The following is an 8,966-nucleotide window of genomic DNA, read 5'->3' as shown; positions in this document are numbered from 1 at the left end:
TAGTAACATTTCGTAATAATTATTACAAATTATCATGTAAAAAGACACACCTATTAATAATAATTATTATTACTTACTTAGCTGGACCATTACAGAGCATTTGTTACATTTGTTCCATAGGCCGAACTAAGAAAAGATCTCCATTTCTTTCTATTTGTTGCTTCGCACTCTGGAATACCGCGCCTTTTCATCTCATCATCCACTTGTTTGCGCCATCTACTTTTGGCCTGCCAATTCTGCGTGCACCGCCAAGCGGTCTGTATTTATACGCCTTTTTAGCGGGTTCATCATCGCTCATTCTTATGATATGGCCTAGCCAACACAATCGCTGCATCTCGATACGTTTAACAATATTGATGTCGTTGTATAGCAGATACAGCTCGTGGTTCATGCGACGTCAATATTCACCGTCAACGCAGATTGGTCCGTAGATCTTTCGAAGAATTTTTCTCTCAAACACACCAAGCACAGCCATTTCTGCTTGCGCAAGTACCCAGGCTTCGGAGCCATACATCAGCACGGGTAGTATCAGTGTTTTGTAGAGCGTTATTTTTGTTTGACGAGATGTGGCTAGGTCTTTAAACTGCTTACTTAAACCAAAGTAGCATCTGTTGGCCAATACAATTCTTCTTTTTGTTTCAATATTTTGTTCTGACAAAAGACAACTTGGGGTTAGTTTTTGATGGGAACAATATCCTCATACAAAAATATCCATGAAAATATTGCCATTTTCCGCAAAAATCGTCTTCGAACTTTTTTGAGTTTTCGTGTTTGAGTAACTTGACGGCGCAAAATTGAGTATTCCTTCGTCTATGTTTTCATTAGTCTATGCTTACAAGTTCTCAGCAAGTGCTCAGTAACTCCTCCCCACTAATTTTACTCTCTCGAAGGTTGAAATTTGTAGAATGTTATCGAAGAACAATTTTCAAAAACTTGCAAGAAGTCAGCTGATTAGACACACAAGAAGTTTGGCGGATAAGATTTAATTTAACTATCGAAGGTTGTTTCCAAAAAGTATTTGATTGTCTATTGCTAGAAAAATAATTCTGTTTCCATATCATAAATTAACGGCTAGCCGTCCACATAATGTTCCTCCTACTCCATGGATGCGCCGCTTTTTGCTGCGATTTGATACCTTAGAAATAAAACAATCACCACAAACTACAAAATAAGTTATTTTACGAAGTAATGGCTATATTACACCATATGATTTTTCACATGTATGACAATAGCTGGTCTGTATATTAGAATACCGAAAGTGACAACATACATGTGAAATAGCATATGGTGTAATATAGCTATAAGTAGTTTTCCATAATTTATTGAGTTATCTATTCTCTTTTTTATCTTGTAATTATTTTAATAACCAAATGTTTGTTAATATTTTTGCCAAGAGTTGCAAAGTCCGCCACAAAACATTCGAATTTAAATCAGCTGATCAAACATGCAAATTCTTACAAGGAAACTTTTGCTTGCAGAAACTTGTAAGTTCTCAGTAACAAAAGTCTCCAAAACTCTCCAAAATTCTCTCCAAATTCGCTCTCTTTTACTTTACAAGCATGCATGGTACAATTAGAAAGGTAGATGCCTCAGCCCAGCTGATCGAATCTAAAACGTCAAAAAACTAGGAATTCGCCATGAAAAATCAAAACAAAAAACCATATGATTCGGTAAGAAAGAGATAGCATGTCTACACTTATATAGACAAACACAAGCGATAAAAAGAGACAACAAGAGACCATTTGGCGAAAATTTTGACAATTTACATTACAAAAAAAGTTGCTTTGTTGTAGCAATTCGCCGATGCATCTACCTTTCTAATTGTACCATGCAAGCATGGTAGAACCATGGCCCAATAATAGGTCCTCCAAAAACATCAGATGATTTCGATTTTAGCTGTCAAAATTCATATTTGACATTTGAGTTCGCTTTGAGGTACAGAAATGTCAAACTGTACAGAAACAGGTAGATGTATCTCTAAAAAAGAAAATAAATAAACTTAATGTTGTAGACGTAAAATGTCAACATTTCTTGTGTTTTGTATGAGAATTTAATTTACAATAACTTATTTTAGCAGTTCAAGTTCGATCAGCTGGTATATTCGGTTTCGTCAAACAAAAATAACTCTTCTTCAACTTTTTCTCGGAAAATGTTTTGTATGTATCTACCTGAATTGACAGAAAAGAAATTCGCCTGAAAAATTTTTTCGCTTCTGTTTATGAATTTTGACATTTAAAATCTTTGTTTTTCTTTGAATTCGCTTGCTGGAGGACCTATAATTGGGCCATGGGTAGAACAAAGAAGGTAAAGTTAATACTACAACAAATACAACTAAACAACAACCACATAGAAATTTGTTTTTGTTTGTAATGTTACTGTCACCGGTAAATGTAAACAAAACGAGGAAATGTCTATAAATTATTGGAATTTAAAAAAAAACTAATATTTTTTCACATTTGATTGAATATTTTGGAAAACATGAATGAAAACTCGTTAGATTTTCAATTTGAATGTTTCCATATCATTCCATTAAATGCATAATTTCTCGCAGAAAGTAGAATTCTTGCAAATATGTTTGGGGTCGCTGGTAATTCATCGAAAAAGGAGAAGCTGCATCAATATTTTGTTGTTGAAATCAAAATAGCACATGTTTATTAGGGCTTTATTTTTCAAACTTATCAAAATACCACACCATATTAACAAATGTTGTACCGCCTCTATAAGCGGTGTTTTAGTGTGCCGCACGACATTCAGACCTGGAGGAGGTTACATGTCAATGATATGAAGAAGTCTTTATGGGAAATAGGTTTTTTCTGATGAATAAATTTTTTCTTCAAAAAATATATATCCCTAAGGCCATGTTTATATTATAGCCTTTTGCAGGGTTAACCTTCTTAATGAGGATTTATTTGACGTATACGCAAAGGAGTTGACATTTGAAACCCAGTGGGTTTTTTAAATCCGGTTATATATAAACGTACTATAACATCGAACATAGAAATTTATATATAAAATGTCGTATGGAATTTGACACTAACATTACAGCCCAGTTCAGTCAGCTGGGTATTGCTCTTACCTTTTATTGTTCTACCATGCTTTACAAGCTTGTTATGTCCCGGTCCACACTAGCGTGAATTTCATTAAAAAATTTCATAAAATTAGGCGTTCTTAAATCGAATTTCTCACTGCAGCAATTTTATGATTTTACTCTACTATGGAAGTCGATCTAGAGACGCATAATTTCAGGAAATTTTTGAATGAAAATGAAACGTTAGTGTGGACCGGGACTATCGAACAGCATTTTATAAAAGTTTGTACAAATTTTTGGGTTATCGTACAGACCTAATACTATAACAAAATGCAAAAAACCCCACAAACATATTCGAAAAAATCAGAGTTTTACGTCAATTTTTGCAACCATTTTTTGTGGCGTTTAAGGGACCAGTGGCTTTATCTGGGTTAAGTTGAAACGGCAGAGACACAAGTTTTCCTTCAGAATAACCCCCAAAATAAAGCAGAAAAGCATGAGTAGAAGAGTATCAATCCCACGGCACCGGGATCTTTCGTACCGGATTGACCCGAAACCATAGTGTATCGGCCAGCGGCTGCCAACCCAGCATCAAACCTACGGTTCTATGTAGGTTTTTATGCTGCTACAACAACAACAACTAGAAGAGTATCTGTCTGATCGATCGTCTGTGTTTAACGATTGATCTTTGTACTACGTTCACGTTTTGATAAGGGAGTATATTATATTAAGCAAAATAAAGCAGAAAAGCATGAGTAGAAGAGTATCAATCCCACGGCACCGGGATCTTTCGTACCGGATTGACCCGAAACCATAGTGTATCGGCCAGCGGCTGCCAACCCAGCATCAAACCTACGGTTCTATGTAGGTTTTTATGCTGCTACAACAACAACAACTAGAAGAGTATCTGTCTGATCGATCGTCTGTGTTTAACGATTGATCTTTGTACTACGTTCACGTTTTGATAAGGGAGTATATTATATTAAGCACTTAAGTCTCTAAACTGTCGATATGTAGATTATTCGGAATGTAATCTTATGACAACATTCTGTTTGCAAATTTATATACACATGTATTTGTGTGTTTGTGAAGGCCTTCTTTTTTTGGGGGGACTATATGTTATCTGCAGTTATATACCCAATGAACATATACATAGAATATTTGCCATTAAGCAAGTTTTATTATTCCAACCTTCTTATCGATAGGTAGGTAGGTAACATTTAATAAAAAAAAAATACCTATTGCTTGTGGTTGAAACAGTAGCTAGCTAACAGTACTGGGATGAACAAAGTTCATTGATAATTTCCGGAATCAATGTTGTCGAAGGAATATCTTCATTATACATGTGTATACATATATAGAGGACTCATAAAATCCTTATCAAAAATGTGGAAGCGTGTTTACGCACAAATTTGTGATTTTCATTATGTTTTCAATTTTTCGATTTAAAAAGTTGGAATAATAAGAAGATTAACCTTTGACCAAATTAGTATGAATATTAAAGGTATTGCAAAGAAAGTTATGGAATATAAATTTCTGGTGAGGTTATTTTCAAACACTTACACCTACGAGTTAAACGATTTCATTGAATTTTGGGTTCATTGTTTTGAAATTAAAATTAAAATCAATCAATTAATAGTTACATACACATGTATGTTTATTACATTAGATTTTTCGCAAACCTGTTTTAAAATATTTATTTTTATACCTTTTTTATATTTATTTTTATTAAACATTAATTATATACACAATAACATTAATTATCAGTATGTACACATGACTGAAATCACCTGTCAGAAGTTCGGTTATAAATTGCTTTCAAGTGAAAGGTAAGAAAATCATTGACATATTGATTGCTTAGGTCTGCAATGCTTATTAATCTCCGATTAATGCGTATCAAAATTTAAATATAGTTTTTAAATTTTAACTTAACCCACATTAGCTAAATATATGTGCACATGTAAACAAAAGACCTACGTCACGTGTAACAAAATTAAAACAGGTATTCTTTCACACAATAAAAGGTGTGTACGATAACTTTCCCAGCAATAATTACTCAGTCAGTTCTAGCAACCTCTCTCAGTGAATTTTACTCTCTCAAGCAAGAAAAATTGCAGAAAGTTATCGAACAGCATTTTGCAAAAACTTGCAAGAAAGTCAGCTGTTTCCGAAAATTTATGAAATTTGTTTCTGTTTCTTTTGATATTTGGTGTGTTCGTTTACTCAACAATTTGTACAAATTTGTACAAGTCCAGTAACTTCTTGCAAACGACTAAGGTATTTTGCATTGTAGTGGAAAGTAAACGAACAACATCCAGTAACAATTCGTACAAATTTTGAGTAAACGAACACACATATTTTAAACCAAACGGAACAAAAACATAAATTTTAAAATTGCAGTTTACTTATTTAATGCTTTAATCCTATCCACAACGATTTAGAATCTTAAAAAAATGTGCAATTGTGAAATTTTCTTGGTCGAAAATGTTAACATTTCGAGTTGATTACATTGAACAGGTGATTAAAAGTCAGCTGATCAGACTTGCAAATTTTTGCTGGGAAAATTTGTTGTTATTGGGTTATCGTACACACCTAAAAGGTCGTGCAAATTTTTACTGAATGCTGTTCATGGTGGAATAAGAAGGTGTTACATCAAATCATACCAAACGTCAAATTTGATCACAATAATGCATTGTTGTGAATTGCTTGTTTACATTTTGTATGCGATTTTATTCACAATAATGCATTTTGACAACTAATCTGAAAATCAGCTGTTTTTGGCGCTGTACCTTCTTATTGTGCCATGATGCTGTTCGATAACAAAATTATCCAACAAAAGAGAGCGAGTTTGGAGAGTTTTGTGACTGAGAACTTGCAAATTTTTGCTGGGAAAATTTGTCCCGCAAAAATTTGCAAGTCTGAACAGCTGACTTTTAATCACCTGTTCAATGTAAACAACTCGAAATGTTAACATTTTTGACCAAGAAAATTTCACAATTGCACATTTTTTTTAGATTCTAAAGCGTTGTTTATAGGATTACTGCTTTAAATAAGTAAACTGCAATTTAAAAATTTATGTTTTTGTTCCGTTTGGTTTAAAATATCAAAAGAAACAAAAACAAATTTCATACATTTTCGGAAACAGCTGACTTTGTTGCAAGTTTTTGCAAAATGCTGTTCGATAACATTCTGCAATTTTTCTTGCTTGAGAGAGTAAAATGCACTGAGAGAGGTTGCTGGAACTGACTGAGTAATTATTGCTAGGAAAGTTATCGTACACACCTTAAATCAACAGCAATCTTCTTCATGACATGGATTAAGTATTAGGTAAGGAAGCTATTAGGTAGCAAATTACTGTTCAAATTAATAAAAATTCTTGCAGGCTGACTAAAAATCTTCTTACTTTCACCACACCTCGCCCTATTATAAATCAACAGGGAGCAGCAGCCACACTACAATCATTTAAAATAATTTTAGCTTTCTTATTATTGCACTCTCCATTATATGGTTAACTGTGACAAAGGCTTTCTGTGCAATTAGCAAATAAGTAAACTTTTTTAATGGACCATAAACCGATAAATAATATTCTTCTTTATTTTTAATGTCCCAAAAGTTTGCCTTGAATTCGTAATAAAATTAGAATTAGAAAGAAGAATTATTTAAATCCGAGTTGTACTGCAATGTGATAAATAATAATCTCACCCAAAATCAAATATATACATATGTTATTTTTTAAATTCCATATGTTGTATGAGAATATTATTTCGATTTGAAATTAGTAACCGACCTAAAGATCTATTGCTTTCTTATATGTCATTATGTCTGTTCGATAACTTTGCAAGTAAAAAGTTTTTGCAACTACTTGCAAGACTTCTCAATTCTCTTTTACTGAACAAGTTTGTTATCGAACAGCATTTTGTAAAAATGTGTGCAAATTTGTACAAACTTTTGGGTTATCGTACAGACCTATTGACTGAATACAATTTGAACAAAATAACTCGTGTAAAATTTGACCGCAAAAATATATGTCAATTCAAGAAAACATTCAATTCCGAAATTCCCATCCAATAAACAAATTTAATTTTTAACTAAATCTCAATTGTTGTAAATCAATTTGGCACGTGTAAAACACTTGTCCATAATTTAAGCACATTCTTGAGATAATTTGTCGTTTTTTTTTGTATGGCCTAAAAATTTGAAAATTTGAATATATTAAATAAAAATTTCATTGATATGTCACTGCAGCCATAACCAGATCTATACAAAAATAAATATTAAACTCACACGCCGAATACGCAAGTCAATGACTTCAAAATAAATGTTTTTTTTTTAAACATAATTTATATTTTGTATTATTAAAAAAAAATTCTTAAAGACTGTTGTAGTCGGGATAAGTTCAATAATCTCTCTAAATTCTCTACTGCTGAAACACGTTCAAAGATTGTAATTGTATGCCAAGCCATATACCACCAATTAATGAGTCACAACAGCAATCGAAAGAGGTAGGTTTCAGCAACTTTTGCTGAATTGAGGAAACAAGCCAGTGCCGGTGCCGCCTAATGCATTTTTTAACCTAAATAAAACAACGCCTATAACTAACCATAACAAGATATACAGTTAGTCAACTTAATTATTGCAAAACCAAAATTATTACACAATTTGAAATAAAACATAATTTTATAGGTATAAATAAATATCATTATTAATACTTTTGTTAACAGTTAAAATCTTACACATGTTTGTTAATAAAATAAAATAAGAAAGTAGCTAAATTTCACTAAAAATTTTGTTAAAATTAACAAAAAGGAGAACAAGTCATTTTTTGTACTGTCAACTAAATAATTGAAAACTTCACAACTTTTCAGTCTTTCACGGTATTTTTCGAAAAGTTGGTTCCAATATTTCGTATTCCCACCTTGGGCATTAATAACAGATTGTAAACTTCTCTCAAAGACATAAATACAACAAGATAAGACATTTCTTTTGCTATCATTCTTCAGTGAATGGCTTTTGAATTTAACATAATGTTATGTTACGATATGGTGATATAACATTTTTTTCTTTTATACATTTTTACGTATTTAACCGAATTTACCGATTCAATTGACATGGAATTATTCTTGAATAGATCCTTGAATTCATAAATTTCGTTTCTGATACCATTACATGAAATGTTCCTCCTTGGTTGCGATTTTGAATTAACTGCAACCTGTTAAGGGTAATGTTTCTATACAAAGTTTCGTAAACATTTTTTTGTTGCATGCATTTTGTCAGGTCTTTATTACTTTATGTCTTTGCTTCTCTGAATTTAATAAATAAGTATCGGAATGCCATATTCCAATGGTATTTTTTGCCCTTCATTTTTAATACATTTTACTTAGTGCCTCCTGTTAGTGGGCGACCTATTCCCGACTTTTTTCTTCAGGTGTACCCATGAATTGTCGATGGGGTTGATATCTAAGGGTCGATTCCGTATTGCGACGTGAGTCGTGTCGCGTTGCCAGTTGCAATTTTTCCATTACGTATGGCAAAAGTCGGCCGACGAAGTCAAATTCTGTCGCCATAAAGTTCACTTTCCGGCGACAACAAATTAGCTGTCGCCGTACATTTTTACAAAACGAAAAATTGAAACATAAGTAACGTTTTCATTTATTTTAAGTGCATTTATTTAATATTAGCTCTGTTCCTTTACGTGCAAGAATCTTCAAGTTTTACCACTTTTTACTCGAAAAGCGTTCCTGTACATCAGACACCAAACAATTCATATGGGAGCAGTTTACAACTTTTACTACATTTGCCGGTTTTACCACTTTCAAAAGTAAAGGAACAGACCAATTGTATACCTTTTTTGGTGTTTAAGTACTTATATTGGTAAAAATTACTACAAAACAGCACGGCAGCGGGTTCTTTCGTACCGGATTGACCCGAAACCATTGTG

The sequence above is a fragment of the Musca autumnalis genome, unplaced genomic scaffold (assembly GCF_047663935.1).
Source record: "Musca autumnalis isolate F117 unplaced genomic scaffold, ASM4766393v1 scaffold_1, whole genome shotgun sequence".
In the NCBI taxonomy this organism is placed as follows: Eukaryota; Metazoa; Arthropoda; class Insecta; order Diptera; family Muscidae; genus Musca; species Musca autumnalis.
This window is presented reverse-complemented; position numbering follows the sequence as displayed.